The sequence below is a fragment of the Tyto alba genome, unplaced genomic scaffold, assembly GCF_018691265.1.
Source record: "Tyto alba isolate M040663 unplaced genomic scaffold, T.alba_DEE_v4.0 Super-Scaffold_14, whole genome shotgun sequence".
Taxonomy (NCBI): domain Eukaryota; kingdom Metazoa; phylum Chordata; class Aves; order Strigiformes; family Tytonidae; genus Tyto; species Tyto alba.
The window spans coordinates 46595522-46604386 of NW_024881276.1; the positions used below are offsets into that span (position 1 = coordinate 46595522).

Sequence of the window (8865 nt, forward strand, 5' to 3'; positions counted from 1 at the left end):
GTTGTACATCATGGTATGGCAACTGCATAACACTAAGAACGGTTGAACCAAAGGGACCTTTTGGTCCCAGCTTATACATAGAGACTTCATCTAAGACTGGAAAATCAGAGACAAATGCACTTGTCATATTATCCTGAGTTGTTGCTTCTCTTCTTGGTCAGAGTAAAGCATATATTTGTTTCAACCTTGTCTTTGCAAATTGTCCACCTTGCCTTTCATGCAAATTTTGGAAGAGTGATTCCCAGTATGCTGATAATTTCACTATTTCATGGGATTTTTAAGCAACTGTAAATCACATATACTATCTCTGAAGAATGATAAAAAGCTTAGAGAAATTAAAATAGAAATCTACTGGGCATTTTCAATATTGAACATTTGGCTTTGTGTAATTGATAACTTAGGGAATTCTAGAAATTAATGAAGGAAATATCATTTGCAGTTAGAAAAGATTTAATGTTCACGATCCAAGATTGCCTAAGGATATAGTTTAGTTTTGGGTCAGATTCATAGGCACTAGATCCGAATGCTATTGTCACAAACAGTGACCTAAAATAGAATAATTTGATGCGATCAGACCACACAGACAGAATTTGATCATCTCAGACTGAATAAACTAGTTGCAAACCCAGCTTCTCTCATCAGGCTTTGAGCACACACAGATGGGATTTCAGATTCTCTGGCTTTTAAATTCAAAAGATGTTATAAACAAACTCAACTCTTAGCTTCACTGTATTAAAAATAAAACAAATAAAAACAAAACAAAAAACAAACCCAAAGTTTTGATTTCAGATTCTGATCCATCAACCAACTGATGTTAATCAAACTTTGTAGAATAGTTCTTTTTCCAAGATTAGCTTTTCAGCCCATTCTGTCCCTTTTAAAAACATACAGGAAGACTACAGAGGAAAAAATATTTACCAATCCATATTGACTCTTGACAGCAATATTTTATGCCAGCTATACAGAACAGAAATACTAACTCTGTGCTGAATAACCTACTGTTCAAAACTATTGTGAATCGAACTGGGAAAAGAAACCAGTAGGGAATTTTCTAACAATTGCTCTTCCACAAATTCAAAGATTAATGTCAGGCTTCAAATTATTTTTTCACTCATTCCTCTTTGAATTAATACCAAAGGCATTTGAGAACATCTCCTACAGCTACTTCTGTAATCTTCACATAATTGAACTTTTCAAAGGAACAATGAAAACTCTGCCCACAAACTAGAGATTATTATAAACGTTGATTTAGAGAGACCTACCTTCTCCATCTCTCTGTCCCTCAAAGCACTGCAGATAACTTTTGCAATAGACAGACAGTCCTTAATAGGGGGACAACAGTAGCCCAATCAAATTTAAGTTGTTTATAAAGCTATTTTTTCCAATCAGGTCCCTAAGTACCTAAACTCCCAATGTAGAGCACCTAACCCCTCTAATCACTGTTACTCTTCATGTCCATCACCTGCTTGATGGATTTTTTTTTTTCTGAAAATGCTGAAGAAGCACAAAGAACAAATGTACCTTGAAGTGTAGATCTGGTTACTTAGCCTCATTCCAAGGCAAGATATCATCATGTGCTGATATATGATAGCCACCATTTCTATCAGAAACAACTCAGTAGCTGAATGACAAAATACATTAGCAAAAATTCAGTGTGTCACTAGTGTGCCTAGCTGCCTATTGTTTGGAGTCATGGCTTATGGCCCAAATGAAGGTAATTATTATGAATATTCCTGTCTTGTATTTTTAGTATATTTTTAAATTTGGTCGTGTCAAGTTCTAAATCATTTCTATGACAGCTATACCAGCTGTATTTATTAATTAAATTTCAAGAAGACATCTTGCAATACTGAAGGACAGTTTTAGTTAGGTGTTGATCTGAGATTAAAATTCGTTATAAAGCCAATTGTTATACATTCAGCCATTGATTTATTGAAATTTGCCTCTTATAGATGTGTTCTCTATTTCTTAGAAACATCAGTATCTTGCTACTGATCTCTGTTGTGTTCTGTCCTGCCACAACCCAAGCTCAGAAAAATAATAAAATCTATATGGATTATCAATGAACTTAAGGTGTAGAGATCCATTTTACATACATTGAAGGATGAGGGCAGTGACATGAAAAATTTTAGTCAAACTACTTGATTAGTTTATTGTTTGGAGAAGAGAGATGAAATTTTGATGACATCACTCATTCAGCTACTTCCTTCCCCTTTACTTCTGGGAAAAAGAAAGATCTACATCTTAAGAACAAAACAGATGCCCAGAACAACATTTTTAATTACTCCTAGGACACAGAGATTACATTTTTAAAAGTTATATTTGTTATTGAACCTTAGTAGCTTTTAAAAATTCTGATCTTTCAACTATGGATTAATTTTAACTTCAAGGAAAAACATCCCATGTCTAATTACAAAGAAAGGTTTTAAACTAAGCATTAAAATGACAAAATGGTCAATGAGACAAAATTTGTGGGAACACATAGTATCTTTTACTGTATCAACTAATAGGTCAAAAAACCCATAGAGGCTACCAAGTCATTCTTCAGATCTTCTAATTGGATCAGTAGGTCTGGTAAAAGCATAACCTTCACTTGAAATTTTGTGGATCTATCTATTTCAGATATGCCAATTCAGATAACACAGCATGGGAAATAATTGCCAGAGAAATTACAAACTAGCAATTGTAATTACTGTCTGTGTAAATCTCAGTCAACACGTACAACTTGAATCAATCTACAGCCTCCCACGATCCATATTGAAAATGAAAAATTTTAAGTTTTCAAACCTAATTTAGCTACTATGAAATAGATTGAGGGAAAAAGTCACTTTTTCAATGGTTAAAAAAAAGACATTAATGCATCATGTGAATATCTATCATTTGGCTGATGGTAGAGACAAAATCTTCCCAGGTGGACCAAATGATTTCATTGTCTGGCTATGTCTCTAGAAGGACCACATGCATTTTCCTTTAGGTTAGAAGGCAAAGTAGTAAAAGTTATTTTCCATCTTGAAATTAATGGTCATTAATAATGATTCTTAGAATTTGTCTGTGGTCTTATTTGCCCCAAGATCATATATTGATTTGACCTTTGGCTACACAGAAGAAATATCAAAAACAGACTTTCTTACTTATTCCTGGATCTTTATCTTGTTTAATTATTTGGGAAATCATCAATTAAAACAAGGATTATATTTGCTTATAAGCAAGTACAGGGCAGTTTCCTTTAGAGGTAAAAATTATTTGGTACACACATTACGCCTTTCAGGTATCCTATGTGGAGGTACAACTCAGAGTTTGGGTAACTGACACTGCTGAGAAAGTCAAAAGTCTAAGATACAAATGCTTCAGTAAAATGCTCTGGATAAGAAGAACCCGAACAAATCAGCATGTCCAAAATCATGGCTCTTTGCAGTATGTCTTCTCTGGCTTTTTCTAGAAGACCGTCTAAAATCATTTTACCCTTAGCAAATTATTCTCAACAATCACATGTGGGATGACAATAAATTGCTTTTCTATTGGTGAGGTCTACCAGGTTTGACTATGACTACATCACAACGTATCAGCTATGGGGTCAGGTCAATGGATCCAACACAGAGCCCAATATCGTATCTCTCGTGATGACCAACAGTGGATACTTAAGGGAAACACTGAAGAATCAAAGCAAATGTACAGTGTTCCTTATCTTATAATTGAATGTCAAATTAGGGACTCCACTCAACTAACTGGCAAACGACTGAGTTTAATAGTTCATGACTCTTTTGTAAATTTACCTAATCCGTTATTTGATCCAATTTATACTTTTGGTCTCTAAAACATCATGATGTGATGCAGTTATTTTACATTCAGCAAACTTATTTTTGTTTAGTGACAGTCGAATTTGGAGACACCCAATGCCATTAAAAGGCCTTTATTCCAGTCATTTAGTGGATATCCCTATATGCAACCAAATCTCCTCATCAGAAAAATGGAAAATATATCAGAAATATTCACACCTGAAGAAGTGTAAGAATTCAGGAAATTGGAAACTCTAAAAGAACAATATGCTTTCCTTTTGTCCCGTGGCTTGATCATTCTCCACACAGGTACATGGCAGTATTAAGAAGAGAACTACAAAGTGCACAGTTAGTTTCACGTCACACTGAACAGGGGAGTTTTGTCCAGTTTAGCCATTACCTGAACTCCTGTTCATTTCATGAGTTCAAACTTTACCCGAGATTAAAACATCATTGCTTCTGCTGCTATTCCCCATTCAATTGTGATCCTTTGTCATCATTTAACTTGATAATTTAAAGCTTAGGTTGCAATTAATACAAAAGTAAATCTATCCCCTGATGCCAAGGCAAGAGTAAATTTATGCATAAGAGTGGACTGGGACAAATGAGACTAATCTTATTGAGTAAAAATCCATAACAGATTAAGCAACAGAGTTCAGGTGACATGTGGAGTGTACCATATTACTTTGCACATGCTTGAGTGTTTTACTGGATCAAACAAGATTTCTCAACAGCTTGTTGAATTAATTTTTAAGTAGTACTTTTGGGAGAACTCAAGTAGATGCCTCAATCCTTTGCTAACCAGATTATAAAATGTAGCATGTGTCTAAGTGTTTTTTTTGCATCAAAAATAAAAATAGAATTTTTGGTTTGTTTTCCATATTGTACCTTCTCTCTGTAAGACTAGTTATTAGAAGTTTCCTGCTTTCCAAATACATCAAGGACTTGGTTAGTTTGTGAAAGTATATCCGGAAATAAGAAGTTTGACACTGACTGATCCTTCTTATTTTCATTAAGCATCTACATATTTATATAACGAAAATCTGATCTTCTTTTGCTCGCTTTCTTTGGACAGCTTTATTGGCAGCTTTGGGTTATAACCACCTCATCTCATTGGGAGCAAAATGATCTGGAAGATGACAACAGAACTGGTTGCCATCTTTTGTTATGTACTGCGTTTGGCTATTCTGCTAAATTGTTAAATTACGTGTTCAATTATATTTGTGTCCTATAAAAAGGTACAGTTCATTATTTATTACACAGATTTGATTTGGCTCTGGTTCTAGGAGCGTCATACACTTATAGAAAGATCTTCTATTTTGAGACTGAATATTAGTTTAGTTAGAACTTTTAGGGCTCTCAGATTGCAAAAATAAATTTGGAGAAATTTGAGGTTGCTGTTTACATTTAAATAAGCTCTGATGCATGCAGATTAGAAGCAGAGAATTGCAACTCCATCATCCAGTTGTCAATTCCTGTAGAAAATATAGGATATGGGATAGACAGCATCAAAATTTCAGCAAATAACACTTATAAACAGTTAACAGCCAAGTTAGCTTGCTTTGTTTTACTCATCATTCTCCTGGAAAATCCTATATTTTGAAATCTAACTAGCAAGTACGAGAGTAATCAAGTTTGAGCATGCTGCCACTGTATGGCTGGCAGTTAATAGCACTATCAAGGAGAAAATCGGGAACTGAGCAGAAGACAAAAAGACTGTTCTTATCTGGATGCCCTTTCCCTCTTCCTTTTCAGTATAATGAAGCTGTTTTGATCTTGATGGTATTTTCCTTTAAAAATTTTAGCGTGTTTTCAAGAAACGGAGGGGTTAGCTTTCTTTAGATCTGATCTCAATCACCTGATCCCGTTTTATTGGCTGTAGAATAATAATTGTCCAATAAAAAAATATTCTCTTTTCCTTTTATATGTTTGAATTGAGGTTTCTCAGCACAGCACGCCATGGTCTTTTTGGTCCCCTATCTAGGTTCTCCCATCTCCATAAAATCCTTAGCATTTGAACTTGTTATTCAAGACTGTTTTCTTCATTATCTTCCCTTTCTTGCCTAGTTTACCTACCAGGATGCAAGAGTGGATGTGTCGTATGATCCTTGTCAAGCAAAAGCCAGGGATACTGTTCCTTTTGCTTTCCATTTCACAGTCTTTCATGTTTATTGTTTAATGAGAAAATGCACCAGTCAGCTCCCACCTTTAAACACCACAAACAGATCTATTCCCCAGAAAAAGACTGTAGTTGCTGAAATCCAGTATCTTTGACTACTTTAGATCAAAGGCAATCAGTTTCTATTGTATATGTTGGATCCGAAACAAAGACTTTCAAAAACTGTAAAAATAACAAACAAAAATCTCCAAACAAATGAACAGAAAACCCCCAAGCAAACAAACATAATAACGTTCAGCTTTTTAGGAGAAGCAGTTTCTGAATTCAGTACTCTGATGTTACAGGGAATTTGAATAACCATGTTAATATGTATGCTCTTTGGCAGTACTGCTACCCATGAATATGACAACTGTCAGAGCCTGGAAAGTCACTCACTCACTACTGTCACAAATCTGCCTGAAAACAAAGCCACCATATGTTTAGGCAAAGAGATGAGTTAGTCTCTTGGCTCAAGTGCATAAAGATGAAATATAGAGCATTCATCAAAAAACTATAACATAATGCTTGGCTCTCCCCCTTCTTCCTCCATTAAATTAACTTCTTTTTTTTTTTTTTTTTTTTTAAGATTAATATTTTCATCCCTTCTTGCAGTATGTCATAACATACGGAGTAGTGTGTACTTCTAGGGAAACAAAGATCATGGGTCATGGCATGCAACAATTATTCAAAAGCAACAGGAGAACCCAGATAACGCACGATTTGGAGTGCTCTGTAGCGTCTGGAGTTCACTTCTGTAAACACAGTGCCTGAGCTCACTTTTACATGGAATTTAGGTGCCCTATTGACATTTTATTTAAACAAACACTTAAGCCACTCCAATTCAGCAACTCCAAGCTTAATGAAAGGAACAACAGAAATAATGCAGTTAGGGAAAAACTTTGTCTGATTTTTATTAATAATATTTATGAAAATTTTTCTATTACTTTCTTTGCTTTAATGATCATAAACATGTATATATGTTCAGAACAGGCTTGCATTACTTTGTTGCAGCTACTTGTTTCCATCAATCCACAGGAACTAACGCAATAATAATATGCTGTCCAAAATGATTTATGATCTCACTCTATTTATGCAAATGCCTAACTTTCAAATTTGAATTGAACTACTGTGGTAATGTGTCAAACAACTTGCAAAGTATTTAAACAGCTGACTACACCTGTTTCCACTTTATGAATGCTTTCAAGTTTCGGCTGCTTTGATTCAAAGAAATATGTTTAGTTTGGAGCATTACTATTCGATATGAAAATTAAAATTGCCTTCTCCTGGGTATAACAATGTGATGAGGTCTAACAGCACATAGAACAATTAAAATGCTGTGGCTCAACTATCTCAGACTAACTGGGTGGTTCTTGTCAGAGTAAGTGAAAGCTGCACAATTTGCACAAAGCACACAGATTGCAGAAGCACCGTCCTGCATACGTGCAAAATAAGCACCAAACTAAGGTGTATTTACGGGCCCAATTTGTCAGGAAGCTGGTAGTTACCTTGAAATCTTACAGCATTAAAATGAGAGTGAAGATTACTTCCCAATTCACATTCTATCTCTAGGTGAAATACATTACTTTGATAATTGAGGCTAATGCCCAACCTAGGTAGCAATAATTTATTATTACTATATGCAAGAGAGGGAAAGAGGCAGAAGCTATACAAGTCACTACCACGTCTTTGGCCGCTGCCACATCCCTCTTCTCAGTAAATTGTCATGGGCCTCAAAGCACCTCATCACAACCGTCTGGGTAATGACTTGCACAACAGCCTCTGGAGCACTTCGCTCTTGTGCAGAAAAGGGGCAGAGCCCACACGGAAAGCACCATTCAAGTAAGTGTCTGCTGCTTAGCTAACACTAAAAGCCATCCATGTAAAGGCCAGAGCTTGAAAAGTGAGCATGCAAATGTCCACAACTGTATACACTCAGAAGAGGAAACTTGAGGCAATTTGCACTGCACACATAACCTTAGGCTCAGATTTAATAGTAAGAAATACATAGGGGTTGGTTTAGCACTGAGTGTGACATACTCCTTATGCATGCTGCTGCTGTGTTCAGCTCTGTGAAGTCCTGTGTACCCCCCCATTTCACATGCGTGTAGGGACAGATTTTCAAAGCTGACTATTCAGTCCTGCTAAATCCTGAAGATGTAAGCAGAGCCAAATGGACACAAAAGATACAATGAGGGAAAATGCCTGCTAATCAGACAAGTCGTGGCAGCTGCTATGTCACCCATCACCTTGGTTAATGATGCTGCTATGCTCAACATTGGTTATTTGAAAGCTACCCTTTCTGGATTGCAAAAATAAAAATAAGATGAAACTCTGTTGGGGCACTCTACTTCCCATCGAAGTTTAAAATTATTAATTTATTATTTTTTCCCTGTTGGACTCGGTCTACAAAGTTATTGAGTATTTAGTCATTAAACTGCTGTTTCTTCTCCCTTGTGGGAAGCCACTAGTCAGTTCAAGCCTCCTGTACTTACCCCAGGCAGTTTACAACATTGGACACAACAGCTACAACACAGGCCAAAGCATCAGAACCCTCGCAGAACAGACAAGGCAGGAAACGTAGCTCAGAACAAGTAGTCTCCTCAGTCTGGCTAGCAAACCCTACTGAGCAGCTGAACACAGACTTTATATAAGAAAGGGGAGTGACAAATCCAAACATCTGACTCAACTAGCTTTAGCAGGCCAAACGCATATATTTCTTCCAAACTTATTTCTTGAAGACTGCCTCTGGGGGTCAAGTGGTTCCAAGAGAAACATTCAAACTAAGGCAAAGGATTTCCACATAAACACAGTCATTGCAAACATGCACTTATTTTCCATAATAATTTGGAATTTAGTCTCGTGGCCTATTTGTAAACCCCATGACTCTGAATGACCTCACTGCTCTCTCACTTGCTCCTGGGTAAAATGCTC

General features: G+C 36.1%; 1 long non-coding RNA gene across 1 annotated transcript in view; it reads right to left on the reverse strand.

The window, feature by feature from the left end:
- LOC122152947 overlaps positions 1 to 8538 on the reverse strand; it is a 38416-nt gene extending 29878 nt beyond the window's left edge. The window contains exon 1 of the long non-coding RNA XR_006164950.1: positions 8427 to 8538. This is a non-coding gene — a long non-coding RNA (uncharacterized LOC122152947). The remainder of the gene's footprint in view (positions 1 to 8426) is intronic.
- Between the last annotated feature and the right edge of the window lie 327 nt (positions 8539 to 8865).